Raw genomic sequence first — 13,217 nt, 5'->3', positions numbered from 1 at the left:
TCAATGACTTGTACATCATGTTCATCATCTTTTGGCTTGATGTCTCCTATCAGAATATTCTTCATAGCCTCCCTTAATGGTTCATCACCTACATTATCAAGATTCTCATGTGCTCCTTGGGAGCCGTTAGATTCATCAAATTCTACATCATATGTTTCTTCAACCAAGCCGGTGGCATGATTAAATACTCTATATGCTTTGGACTTTGATGAGTAACCAACAAGAAAACTAATATCACAACGTCTTTGGAACTTCCCTAGGTGTTGCCGCTTCTTGTAGATGTAGCATTTGCAACCAAACACCCTAAAGAAGGAGACGTCCAGCTTCTTCCCATTGAGCAACTCATAAGGTGTCTTGCCAAGGAACTTTTGAAGGAATAGGCAGTTGGATGCATAGCATGCGGAGTTGATTGCTTCTGCCCATAGAGCTTTGGGGGTGTTGTACTCATCTAGCATTGTCCTTGCAAGAGTGATCAAAGTCCGGTTCTTCCTCTCAACTACACCATTTTATTGAGGAGTATAAGTTGCGGAGACTTCATGCTTGATCCCAACTTCATCACAATAAGCTTTAATGTTTGTATTGTTAAATTCTTTTCCATTGTCACTTCTTATCTTCTTGAGCTTCACTTTAAATTCATTTTGAGCTCTCTTGGCAAACTTCTTGAAGCAAGATGCAACTTTGGATTTGTCATGAAGGAAGAATACCCATGTATACCTTGAATAGTCATCAACAATCACAAGACAATAGAGATTCCCTCCCAAACTCTTGTATGTTGTTGGTCCAAATAAATCTATGTGTAGGAGTTCAAGCACTCTTGTGGTTGACATGAAAGCTTTGGTTGAATGAGTATTTGCAACTTGCTTGCCGGCTTGACATGCACTACAAAGCTTGTCCTTTTCAAACTTCACATCCTTCAACCCTCTCACCAAATCATTCTTCATAAGCTTCTTGAGTGAGCTCATCCCAACATGAGCAAGTCTTCTATGCCATAGCCACCCAAGTATTGTTTTGGTGAATAGGCAAGTCTTCCAATTTGCATCTTCGGAGGTGAAGTCCACTAGATATAAGTTGTTGTATCTAAATCCATTGAATATCACTTGATTATCATCTACCTTGGATACAACAACCTCCTTCTTGGTGAACAAGCATTGGAAGCCAAGATCACACAATTGTCCAACGGATAGCAAGTTGAAGCTCAATGAAGCAACATATAGCACATTAGAGATGGAATGATTATTTGATATTGCCACTTTGCCCAATCCTTTAACCTTGCCCTTTGAGTTATCTCCAAATGTTATTTTCTCTTATCCATCTACCTCTTCATCTAGTGAGGTGAACATATGAGGATCACCGGTCATATGTTGAGTGCAACCACTATCAATAACCCAATGACTTCCACTGGTCTTGTAGTTCACCTACACACAAGAGATTCAAGCTTTAGGAATCCAAACTTGTTGAGGGCCCTTCACCTTCTCAACAAGTGACTTAGCCACCCAAATCTTCTTAGGCCTATTCTTGTTAGGGGGTCCTAAGAATATGACTCATCTTTATACTAGAATCCTTTCTAAGCATGTAGTGAGCATTGAAGGCAAAGGGTCTAGCATGCTTGGGCAAGGGTTGTGGCGGTGGAGTTTGGCACTCATGAGCAAAGTGGCCTTCTTGTCCACACTCAAAACATCTCTTTGGCTTTGGCTTTGGCTTTGATTGTTGTTGTTGAACTTGAACCTTCTTCTTTTCTACACTTGCCACATATCCAATGCCACTTCTATCCATCTTCATGATGGTGTTCATGAGTAGCTCACTTTGGAGGTGCTTGCCTCTAGCAAACTTGCTCAACCCAATCTTGAGATGCTCTTTCTCCAACTTGAGCTTCTTATTTTCTTTCTTTTGAGCATCATCTTTCTTCTCTTCCTTGAGCTTCTTGTTTTCTTCTTTGAGCTTCTCATTCTCAAGGATCAACTCTTTGTCATAATCAAGTGTTTCTAGCACAATGGTGTTGTGGCTTTTCATCTCTTCAAGATCTTTCATGAGCTTTTCATTTGTATCTTGAGCTTGACATATTCATCATAGTCATTGCACTCAACCACTTTCTTGCCTTTGCCACTAGATCCTTGCTCAATGCTCTCATCAATCAAATCATCACATGATGTAGCTATATCAATCTTAACAACATGGTTAGTAGCATCATGTGGCTCATTTGGTAAAAATTCTTGAGCAATAACAAGAGTTTCATAATTGATCTTTAAAGTTGCATATTCATCTTTTAGCTTATTGTGGCTAGTGATGAGCTCATTGTGCACCCACTCAATTTTATCATGTTTATCTTTAAGCTCTTTCTTAGAAGATTTGAGCTCCTTGAGTTTGGATGATATAGCATCATTTGTTTCTTTAAGCTCAACATTAGCCTTTTCCAATGTATCGCATTTTGCTAAGAGTGAATCATTTTTAGCATCAAGCTTTTTATTTTTAGCTCTACTCTTTCTAATGATCTTAGTGTATTGTCTTAGTATTTTGACAAGATCATCATATGAAGGTGAATCATCATCATCGCTATCGCTATCATAATCACTAGCTTGCTCATCGTCACTACTATCATCATTATTAGTTACCTTGCGTTCACCCTTGGCCATAAGGCATAGGTGTGTAGAGGATGATGGCGATGGTGGCGGTGAGGATGAAAGATTAATAGCAATGGTGGCCACCTTCTCATTTTCACTATCATCATCGGATGATCCACTAGATGAATCAATGTCCGTGAGCCAATCACCGACGATGTAGGCCTTTCCACTCTTCTTCTTCTTGTAGAAGTCCCTCTTTTTGCCATCTCTCTTCTTGTATGGCTTGTTCTTCTTCTTCTCATCTTCATCTTCGTTACTTGAGTCATCTTTCTTGCCCTTGTTCTTGTTCTTGAACTTGTTCTTCTTGGGCTTGGTGCATTGATGTGCTAGATGACCAAGTTCACCACAATTGAAGCAATCCATTTTGGAGATTGGCTTTCTTCTAGAGCTTGTGAAGAACTTCTTGCCGTCAAACTTGATGCCACTCTTGTTTAGCTTCTTTAGCATTTTGGCAGCTTTCTTCACCATGAGAGCAAGATCTTCATCTTCATCTTCTTCATCACTTGAGCTCTCATACTCAAGTTTTGCTTTGCCCTTATCTTGGCTAGCTTTGAATGCTAAGTCCTTCTCTTTCTTCTTGGTAGAGGATGAGCCATCTTGTGGTGTGATGTGCATGCACATCTCATGAGCATTGATCTTTCCCAAGATTTGTGTCGGTGTAGCGGTGGAAAGATCACCTTGGTGTAACATGGTCACAATGTGCCCATATTTGTCAATGGGGAGGACACTCAAGATCTTTCTCACAACGTCGGATGGTGACATTTGAGTAAGTCCAAGCCCATTGACTTCCTCTACAAGAACATTCAAACGTGAATACATCTCATTAGTTCATTCTTTGGGAAGCATCTCAAATGAATTTAGCTTTTTAATCACAAGATGATAGCGTTCCTCATGCTCACTCTTGGTTCCCTCATGGAGCGCACAAACGTCCAACCATAGTGCATGGGCGTCTTTGTGGTTCCTTACGCGGTTGAACACATCTTTGCAAAGGCCTCTAAAGATGGTGTTTCGAGCCTTTGCATTCCACTTTTCATAATTAACCTCATCGCCTTGTAAGTTAGTAGCATCCCGAGGTTTTGGGAAGCCTTGTGAGGCGGCTCTAAGAATACCAACGTCTAGAGCTTCTAAGTACGCCTCCATGCGAATTTTCTAATATGGAAAGTCATCTCCCTCAAAGATAGGAGGAGGTCCATCCCCGTGAGACATCTTGCTCTAAGCGATTAAGCTTAAAAACATGAGCACGAGGCTTTGATACCAATTGAAAGGATCAAGATGCCCAAGAGAGGGGTGAATTGGGCTAATTCTAAATTTTCTTGCAATAATTAAATCCTACGGTTAGCCCAATTAATCCCTTGTGCCTAAAAAAATGTTTCTATTAATCTAACGCACAACGGACTTGCAACCTATGTTCCAAACTTACTCTAGCATGGCAATTCTATGAATGTAAGGACAAGTATTGAATTGCTCAAAGTAAATGCTCAAAGTAAATAGAGAGAGAGAGGAACGCGGTGATGTTTTACCGAGGTATCGGAGAGTCGCCACTCCCCACTAGTCCTCGTTGGAGCACTCGCGCAAGGGTGTAGCTCCCCCTTGATCTGCACAAGGATCAAGTGCTCTCTACGGGTTGATTCTTCGACACTCCATCGCGGTGAATCACCCAAAACCGCTCACAACTTAAGTTGGGTCACCCACAAGCTCCGTTAGGTGATCACCAAGCTCCCAATCACCACCAAGCTGTCTAGGTGATGGTGATCACCAAGAGTAACAAGCACGAACTCTCACTTGACCACTCAAAGCCTAATGAGAACGGTGGATGCACACTTTGCTACTCTTGATTCACTAATGAGGCTACTCTCTTGGATTCTCAAATCTCAATCACCTCACTAGGACCTTGCTCTTCTTGGCACTCACAAACGTGTTTCTTAGCTGTTGGAATGAGCAAAAGTAACTCTACACATGAGTGGAGCTTCTATTTATAAGGCAGCCTAAAAATGAACCGTTATGAGCCTCTGTGGGGTGACCGGATGCTCCGGTCATGTTGACCGGACGCTCTGGTCAGTTCAACCCACACACCAGTGTTTAAGTGTTGATCGGACGCTGGCAGGGTCCGATCACCACTAACCGGACGTGTTCGGTCGCATTAAACCCTCACTGGATGCTTACTGTACTTGACCGAACGCTGGATCCTCAGGGTCCGGTCAGCATTGACCGGTCGCGTCCGATCGTAGAATTCCTTCTCTAGAACCTTACTGGAGTCGACCGAACGCGGCCTCTCAGCGTCCGGTCACTTGACCACTCAGCGTCCGGTCGCACCGAACGCAATCTCCTTGATCAAATGAACTGACCGGACCCTGCGGCTAGCGTTCGGTCGCACCGAAGCCAGCGTCCAGTCAGCATTTGACCCTCCATTCACTTCCAACTCTCGAACAAATGTGAATAAAGTTTGCTCCATAGGATCATAGGGCTGTTGTGGAGCTACCTAGTGCTAGTTTTAACAAGTGTGCACCACACCGAACTCACTAGACTCATCTAGGTCAAGCTACCTGTCCATACCCCCCTTAATAGTATGGCCAAAGGAAAAACAAAGTCCTAAACTACTCTAAGTGTCACTCCAACTCCAATTGACACTTAGAACTAGTCATCCTTAACCTTGTCATCCATCCTTTGAAAATCAAAACGATTTCCATCGTAGGGGCATGACCACCTTGATTGCCCAATTGATCCCCATTACCATGACCTAACTTAATTGCCTCTGCAAAACACACGTTAGTCATAGTAATCTTGTATTGTCATTAATCACCGAAACCCAGCAAGGGGCCTAGATGCTTTCAGCTGTTGATTCTTTTAGGTGTTTGGTTGACCCTTTCAAATCAAAAGCACAGACACTCAGGTGTGGTCTTTTCCTAGATAGTTGTCTTTCTATAATAACTGCTAGTCTCTTTTATGTTTTGAAACCTTTTTCTTGGGAACATAGATAGTTGTTTTTTATTTTCATTGCTTGCTGGTTGTCCTCCTCCTCTCTCTACTTACTACTACTGCTACTTATTATCTTCTCCTAACTGCTGCTGCTTTCCTAACTGTGGCTGCTAGCTGCTGGTTGGTCTCCTACAACTCTTATTACTACTACTTGCTGTCCTACTACTGCTCTACTACTCCATAGTCTCTACTCTCTACTACTATTCTCTCTTACTATGTGGCCGGTGGCTATTAATCTTCTCAGTACTTGTTGTCTGCTCCTAGTACTTGGTGGCTGCTGGCCAGCTGCTCCTACTACTACTTGCTACCCCTACTACTCTTCTCTCTACTTACTACTATTACTACTTATTATCTTCTGTCTTCTATCAACTCTTACTACTAGTGGCTGCTGGTTGGTCTCCTATAACTTCTATTACTACTACTTGCTACTCCTACTACTACTCTACTATTATACTGTCCTCCTGCTCTTCTCCTACTACTCTACCACTCCTCTTCTACTATTACTCTCCTCTACTCCACTCTACTCCTCTCCTCTCCTAAGTAGATGTTGCTTTTTTCTACTTCTACTACTTCCCTACTACTACTGTTTACTACTTCTACTTCTGTCTTCTATCAACTACTTGTACTTCTGTCAATTAATTCTACTACTTCCCTACTACTACCGTCTACTACTTCTGTCAACTAAAGTCAGTATGGCAGCTGTTGCTTTTTTGGGAAGCAGCACCTGCTTTTTTTGCCAAATCTCCCCTCTCCTCTATTTTTGCCACCTTTCCCATCCTCTATGTTTGGGAAGCAGTAGCTGCTTTTTTTACACATTTTCCTCTCTATGTTTGTTAAGCAGCTGTTGCTTTTTTTGCCAAATCTCCCCTCTCCTCTCCTCTCCTTTGTTTTGCCGATGATGAAATTGTCCAAGTCCATACATTATATGGAATATGAGCTGATGATCAAGAACTTGTGAGGAACTTGGCATCATTAGCAGCCGCCCCTACATTACCTTCTCCTCTCTTCTCTGTTATGATGCCTTGATGCTCCAAGTTCATGATCAAATGATGATTGACATGTTTCTGAGGCCTCTACTACTGCTACTACTCATTTTTTTGATATATTGTTGTTTCATATGACTACTTTGGTTTATAGACCTTTTTTATTTCTTATACCTTCTCGCGTACCTAAAGCACACTTTCTTGCATCTATTAGAACAAAGCGTGAAATAATGTCGTGGACACCAGACAGTGCAGCCCGATGCCCCGAGCGTGATGAGCAGCCAACCTATGAGGAGCAAGCACTAGAGGACCAGCTAACTCAGGAGCAGTTTGATAACGAGTTAGAAAAGGATCTAGAAGTGATGCTTACTCAGGAGCAGTGTGACGAGGATGAAGGGGGAGCAGAAGGAAGAGCAGGAGAGGCTGCTGAAGGCGAAGAAGAAGAGGATGATGATGATGATGACTCAGAAGAGGGATATGAAAGTCTCGATGATCCTTTTCCACGTGAAGCCAAAAGGAGGCCAACGGAGGGAGATTTGGACAAGGATTTTGACCCGAACGAGGAGGTAGAGAAAAGCCTTAGCTTGTAAATTTTGCTAAAGCTTTGGTTATGTTACCTCTGCTAACACTTTGACCTATCGTATATATAGGTCCCTCCGGAAACTCAGAAAAGACGATGTCGACGTCCACGACATCTCGCTGGACAAGACGAAGTAGAGGAAAGGAGAGCAGAGGCAACAACCACAGAGACGGATCACAATGCCTCTGCTCCACAACCTCAAGACACAACCACGACTACCAAGCCTAAGAGGAAACGAGGGAATAGAAAAGGAAATCTATATCCAGATAAGGCATGCTATGTGATAACAGAGGTCAGGCCAGCAGGGGAGATCCTTGAGCCAGAGGAATTAAGAGGACGATTCTATAATACAATCGGGGCCCTAGTAAGAGATAAATTGAACCCAGCAATCCCTAACTAGAAAGAGGTACCAGAGAACAAAAAGAATGAACTATGGGATAGGCAGCTGAAGCTCAATTTTAGATTTTTGGAGGATAAGCACGAACTGGTAAAAAATGCTTTTAGGATGATGGGAGAGTCATTCCGACGTTGGAGGTCGGAGCTTAACACGAAGTATATCCAAAAGGGGTTAACTCCTTTCAACGAGTTCGACAAAATAACTCCTAGTCAATGGGAGAAGCTCGTGGCTCAAAAGACTTCACCGAAGGCATTGGAGCTTAGTGCCCGTAACACCGAGCTGGCAAAGAGGAACAAACACCACCATCATCTAGGCCCCGGTGGCTACTATGCCAAGGAAGAGCAGTTTAGGAAGATGAACGAAGAGGCCGCAGCTGCTGGGAATATCGATGTGACAAATTTGAATGTACGCTCAAGGAATTGGATATGTGTGAGGAGTACAGAATCATCCGGCGGTAATCTTAAGTTTGATAAGCTAGAGACCCAAGAGGCAGTATCAAGGATACTGAAATATGTTGAAGACAAGGAGAAGGGCTCATTCAATCATTCCAAAGAGAGAGACGAGCTTAGCCTTGGCTTGGAAAATAAGGAGCACATAGGCCGCACCAGGGGGCTAGGGAAAAGGACGACCTGGAAGCAAGGATTCGAAGAGGACAAGCACATGTACAAGAAACATGGCAGAGGCCGAGAGACTAATCTTGAGCTCCAAGTAAAGGCTCTAGTTGCGAAGGCACTGGAGGAGCAAGGACTATCTATGGAGCCACGGATATTAGTGACATCGTCAGGAGAACTAGCATTAGTTGGCAGCCCTCCGAAAGTTCCTAGCAGCCAAGGTTCCACTACAGCCACAACCCCCGTCGATCGCATACGGGAACCAACTAGTTGCACCTTGATGTTTCTCAGCGGCCGGCAGAACACTGTGATGGAGGTGGCAACGGGTGTGGCACATCCTCCCGATGGCTTACACCACAATAATAAGATACCACCGGACTACACTAGGGTCGAGGTGCATACCGTGAAGCCCGAGTTCATGCAGTGGAGGATAGACTACGCAACTCCCGAGGGGCTAGTGTTACTTGGAGACGTTATGGGGCAATTCATCCTCTGGCACAAATGGGATATTATATTGACTGCTTCTTCGCCGCCTCCCCCTCTCCCAAATTTAGAGCAAGTTGTTGAGGTCGGGGAGATATTTTCATCGTCCCGTGACCACCACATTCCTGAGATGCCACATTCTTCCTCGCCTCCTAGCGAGTATGTGCCTGATGAGATGCCACAACCTTCTCCAGCTCGTACCGAGCAAGTGCATGATGAGATGCCACAGTCTTCTCAACAAGCACAGCCGATACATGAACAAGTGCCTCCTGAAGAAGGTGATGCACAAGAAGATGAGGACGTGCCTAAATGGGAACTTCGAAAGAAGCATCCAATCACCATAAGGCCAGTTTATGTTCTGATGAAAGACGTCTCGTCGGTGTCCAAGTGGTATTCCCATGACCAGTTCAAGCCTGAGAACCAAGTTAAAAAAGTCCCATCACGGGGTTCTGAGGAGGCCGTCACTAGCAAACTCCACCAAATTGCAAAGTAGTATCCAAATGTTGATGCTATCAAATGGTCAAAAGATTTCTCGAAAACACATGAAAGAGGCAAGCACTTCCTACCAAACTGGGACATCCAGCGCCTACCACTTGGAATGAGAAGGTTCCATGATTGGTACTTGCATGTTCTCCCAACGAGCATAGACCTCATGCAAGCATGCTTCTCCACCGGCACATTTGGAAGCCCAGCCGGGAAAATTGTCTTTGACTTTAATGGCATGCACACATGCTTTCACCTGGGAGAAATGGAGATGAATCTAATTCGCACGTGGTGTCTGTAAGTCCTTGTCCTCCCGATATGATATGAATGTAATCTTTGAATTTTGTTGTAACTAACCAATGCCGTGATTTGTAGAATGCAAGTGCACATTGTCAAACAAATGCCAAGTGTGAAAGCCGGGTATCTAGACCTTCAAGCTATAGCCCAAACAAATTTTAATTACCCTAAACAATGGAAATTGGATGCCAAAGAGCTAGCTGCCGCAAAGACTCTTCGGGAGAAAGAGCACATCCGTACGGCGAAACTAAGGGAAGAGTCCCTTAAGGTTGCGGCATACATTGCCCTGGCTTTCAAAACTCTCCAACAACACTCTACTATATGGCTACCATACAACTTCGAGTAAGTTCAACTTTATACTTAAAGCTTTGTTCGATATATTTTATTCGATGCAAAAGAGCTTATCTAGTTCTATGATTAAATCCATGCAACAACCACTGGATTTGTATAGCCGTCGATGTCGAGAGGAGCATGGCATGGGTCTTTGATTCCATAGATAGGGACCCGGTGACATACAAAGACTTCATATCGATTCTCAAGACGTATACATATCGACAATCCTCATTACCTTATATGTTTGTATACATACTTTGTAATTACAGTTATATGTTTGTATACAATCCTCATTAACTTTAATGGTATGCAATTCTACATCTATGCGCTATGGTCCTGTTCTGCTTCTTAATTTCAATAACTGTAATTCCATTAATTACAAGCGATAACTGTGATTTTATGAGTGTGACTTTGAAGTGTTCAGCTAAATTTTCAAACTGTATTGCGATGTTTCCTTCCTGTTGGTTCCCTTCCTGGCAAAGAAGTTAGTACCGGATGGTTTACAGTGTGGTGTCCTCTGCAGTTACTGTTTCAAGCAATAACTGTGATTTATCAAGTTAGTAGTGGATGGTTTACAGTGTGGTGTCCTCTATATTGCCATGTTTCCTTCCTGTTGGTTCCCTTCTCGGCAAACATGCCAGTATTTGATGGTTTACAGTCTGGTTTGTGCTTCGCTAAAACTATTACATAAATATTTCCGAGGCTTCTTATCGATGTAGGTCTAAATTTTTGGTTACCACTTATTGATACTTACTATGCCGTTTGCTTCTATATAAGTTGCAGCAGCTATGCAGTGCTTCATGGTGTATTTTGCTTTCACTTCTATGATTGCATTTCTAACTGACCGCCGACGCGCGCGAGGTCGCGCGTGATGGACTAGTATCCATGGATCTCATGTTGACATTTGGGATCTGGGGATTCCAGATGTGGAACGACATGTTGTTCCTTGCTTATGCAGGTTTTTGCTTTAATTTTGTATATACATCGATCTCTTTTCTATGATTTTTATCTTTGATTTTATATCCAAATTTGGTTCGCTACTCTTTGCCTACTCTACTTGATCTCATTTATCCCTGCTTTCCTCTGTTTTCTTTTTTTCACTTCATAAATATGATTCTCTTTTCCCTTAGCACAGAAGGTGCACAATAGGAAAATCATCTAGGTTTCGTGTTCATCAAGATGTAGATCACGGCACCAGCTTGAAAAGGGGTTCAGAATTGAAAGCAACATAGTACTTCTTGCCAGAAGGTGCACAATAGGAAAATCATCTAGGTTTCGTGTTCATCAAGATGTAGATCACGGCACCAGCTTGAAAAGGGGTTCAGAATTGAAAGCAACATAGTACTTCTTGCCAGAAGGTGCACAATAGGAAAATCATCTAGGTTTCGTGTTCATCAAGATGTAGATCACGGCACCAGCTTGAAAAGGGGTTCAGAATTGAAAGCAACATAGTACTTCTTGCCAGCTTTTTTAATGGCAGTGTGGTGATTATCATAGAAGAAGCTAATGGCCAACAAGTCTATGAAAAAGATATCTAAATATTTAATGAACTTTTTCCTTCTTTGTTTTAGCATGTAGAGAAAGCTAAGAATAACAAAAACTTAGGGTATAAAATTGGTTACACAGGAAAAATGAGGGGGACCTGTCGTTTGTTCTTTTGTATTTTTGCCCGATTCTGTGATGCAGGGTGCTCACGACGCTTTTCTTCGTGCTTGTAGGTTTGCACCATTTGGATCTGAGGTTTGTGTGGGTGCCTCGGTCCTGAGGCCTCCAACTCCAAGGCTTTTGACTGCCTCCATTCCTTCTCTGGTATTTTTTTTACTACATTTGTGTCATTGTCGGCTCAAATATCTTCTCAGTTCTTTCGTTTCCTTCATACAATAGATAATTTATTCAGTGTATTTATGTACGAGGATGTTCATGGTATAGTAGATGGTTGTATTTGTAGATGATTCAGTGTTTTAGAAGGACCGTACTTCACTGCGTTGTTGTAGATATATCATGAGGATGTAGATGACTCAGCGCACTTCACCAGCAGCACCTTGTCTGCTTTGTGTATATAACGGTCAGCTTCCTAATTTCTGAGTTCAGTGATAGCCTGTACCTCTATTGTATGAATATTTTGTGTGATATGCATATGTACAAACTTGGTTTGTTTCCTGAGCTCAGGAGGTAAATATGCCTCTATGCTGACGGCATCAACACTTCTCCATTTCTCCAAGTCCTAATTTCCTTCATACAATAGATAATTTATTCAGTGTATTTCTGAGCTCAGGAGGTTTGTTTCCTGGTGCTTAACTGCTTGTTAATTTCTAATTTCCCATGGTGGTTAGCCTTGGAGAAATGGAGAAGTGTTGATGCCGTCTTCATAAGAAGAGCTTTATCGGTGATTGGACATCATGGCTGCTGCTTCAGCAACTAGGTGAAGTTTTCTTTGGCCTTGCTTTTTATACATATGCATATCACACAAAAGGATTTGGCATCATGGCTGGTTTTTATTCAGTTGAGGTCATGGATTTGTTGACTCCGTGTGCCAACACTCCTAGAACCAATGTTGCCTAGCAGTTAATACTATTTGAGTATTTTCTTCTAAAAAAATACTATTTGAGTATTTGACACCGGTTTACATATAGAATTGGTGGTTTAGTTTGCCTGGCTTGTGCATGCATGTCGGCTAAGGTATATTTTGCATCATAGGCTGTGTTCTATGCTGATACTTCCGTTGTAGGTGCACCATACCTTTTCTGTGCTAAATGCTACTTAATTTGTTTCTCTGTTCCTGAGGGCAGGTGTTCTCTGCCTCTTTATCGACATTGAGCTCACATGTTACATGAAGATCACTGCAAAGACAGTATGCCTGTAACCTTAGCACTTTTACCCGAGCTATATCTTCATGTGCTGATGACACAACGTACTTTATAAATTTGTCAGTTTAATTAAATTTTATGTATTACTGATTATGATCTGTCATCAAACCTCCTAAAAGTGGATTAAATGGTATCCCCCCTTTTTTGATGTCACAGGATTAATCGTTCAGGCATGTGGGATAGCCATGATTCAACTTCCCAATAAGCCAGGCTCCACGTTGAACAAAGATATTATCCTGAGTTTTGTATTTTTTTCTTTGGCAATTTAACAATTTGACTTTCTCACTTGATAGTGTAAATCATCCCTTACATGTGCACTTTACATTCACGGAAGTCATTTCCTTTTCGTCCGTGTGATGTATGAATTGTGAATCCACTCATTTCCACTTAGATTCTGTCATCAGATTCCCTTAGCATCAAATTTGAGATTTTATAATGCAAGATCATACATCTGCGTCAGCTTAGTCAGAGATTACAGTGCAGGTCTGAAGTTTGATTACCGATGTTTCTAATTTTTCTTTTCTTCTTTTCTTTTTGATCATATGATCCCATGTTGTATCTCATTATATTTTGTTCAGATCCATAAATA

At 42.2% G+C, this 13,217-nt stretch overlaps 1 long non-coding RNA gene across 1 annotated transcript; it reads left to right on the top strand.

Annotated features, from left to right (window-relative positions):
- Positions 1-12,145: 12,145 nt before the first annotated feature.
- On the top strand, positions 12,146-13,074 carry LOC136539994 (uncharacterized). The gene is made up of 2 exons (XR_010779825.1): positions 12,146-12,183; positions 12,551-13,074. It is a non-coding gene; the product is annotated as an uncharacterized lncRNA (long non-coding RNA).
- The last annotated feature ends 143 nt before the right edge of the window (positions 13,075-13,217 follow it).

This window comes from Miscanthus floridulus, chromosome 2 (assembly GCF_019320115.1).
Source record: "Miscanthus floridulus cultivar M001 chromosome 2, ASM1932011v1, whole genome shotgun sequence".
NCBI classification, from domain to species: domain Eukaryota; kingdom Viridiplantae; phylum Streptophyta; class Magnoliopsida; order Poales; family Poaceae; genus Miscanthus; species Miscanthus floridulus.
The sequence above is the reverse complement of the archived record's forward strand: the minus strand, read 5'-3'. Positions and strand labels throughout refer to the sequence as shown.